A 1483-nucleotide genomic window follows, 5' to 3' on the forward strand; every position below is an offset into this window, starting at 1 on the left:
GCCCTCTGCCGCCCGCCGAGGCTCCCGCTGTCCCCCCAGCTTCGCTCCGCTCCCCTCATGGCGCGGCGCCCCTGAGGCGAGCCCTGAGGTGAGGGCGGGCGGCCGCCGCCTCAGCGCTGCCTTCCCCGGGGGTGCACCAGCCAGGGGAGCCCCTCGGCGGCTTTTCTCGGTAGAAGAGGGTGAAGAGACCCCCACCGGTCCCCCACTGGACTCCTGGTCCCCCACCGGTACCCTATTATCCTCCCACAGGACCCCCACTGTGTCTGGTCGTACGGGACAGGTGCACGGCGGCCGGCTGGAAAGGCTGGCGCAAAATCATCGTCTGTTCCTGAGGAGATGTCTCTGTCTGGTGTTGCAGTAAAAGGCTTATCACAAGTGCGTTTGTCTGTTCATTAAATAGGGGAGTGCGAAAAAAAAAAAAAAAAAAAAAAGTGGAATTAGAGCAGCAGGTACTTTCATAGTATTAGGAGGGAAGTACTTGTTGCGGCATGGAGTTGGTCACACTCTGAAATGATCATCCCAAACACACATAGAGGTATCCCCCATGTCCTTCAAGGGAATTGGGACAGTGAGAGTGTGAATTCACTGAGAAACCCTATTGAACCCGCCCCAAGCTGCTGCCTGCACCAGCAGGACCCCAAACATCTGTAGGTGCTGCGCGGTTTCCATGGCTTAGGCTGGCTCCACCACAGAGATGCCCTCCTTTCTCACTGAGAAGAAATCCCTTGCTGTGTTCCTGAAGAGACAGTAGCCGCAACTGGTAGGCAATAAAAGATCCTGGGCATCTATTTGCATTTTCCTCTTTGCAGGACTGCGTTTTGAAAATAGGAGACGTCACCTGGGCTTCGTGGTTTCCGAATGCCTGACACGGAGGTTTACACTCAGAAGGTCAGCCGGGAGGGATCTCCCCCTTCCCCCAGGTTAATAACAGCTACAGAGCTGCTCCCGAGCTTAATAGTGTCATCCTTCTCCTAGTGCTTTTCTCAGAGTTCAAAATGTTTCCTGCAAGAGCATTCTCATCAGGCACCTTCGCGTAACCTTAATATACCTCCTAATTGAGTGATATTGGAGTGTCATGTTGTTACTTCCTATTGCACTTCTCTCTGCTGAAAACATCCATTTCTTCCAGTTGTGGGCAGATTTTTTTAATCTCGAGGCGTACTGCCAATTTGAGATTAGAATCTGACTTTGAAGTTGTAAAGAAGTGCTGTTCCTGATGTTCAAATAACACTGAACTGCTTAGGGCTAAAGCAGAGAAGAAATAAAATTGTGTTTTTCTAAAACATCTCTCGCACCATGGTTATCTCAAAGGGCTTTACGAAGTAATGTCAAGTAAAGGGACACCTTTAAGCAAAGCAGCCATTCTGTGCACAAATGTACCTTCGGACATAGATTTTTTTTTTTGGCCGAGACACTGGAGTTATCCATAAACATTTAATAGGGCTATTATGTATGTTTAATGATCACCTGCAATGGCACGAGA

The sequence above is a fragment of the Anas acuta genome, chromosome 1, assembly GCF_963932015.1.
Source record: "Anas acuta chromosome 1, bAnaAcu1.1, whole genome shotgun sequence".
NCBI lineage: Eukaryota > Metazoa > Chordata > Aves > Anseriformes > Anatidae > Anas > Anas acuta.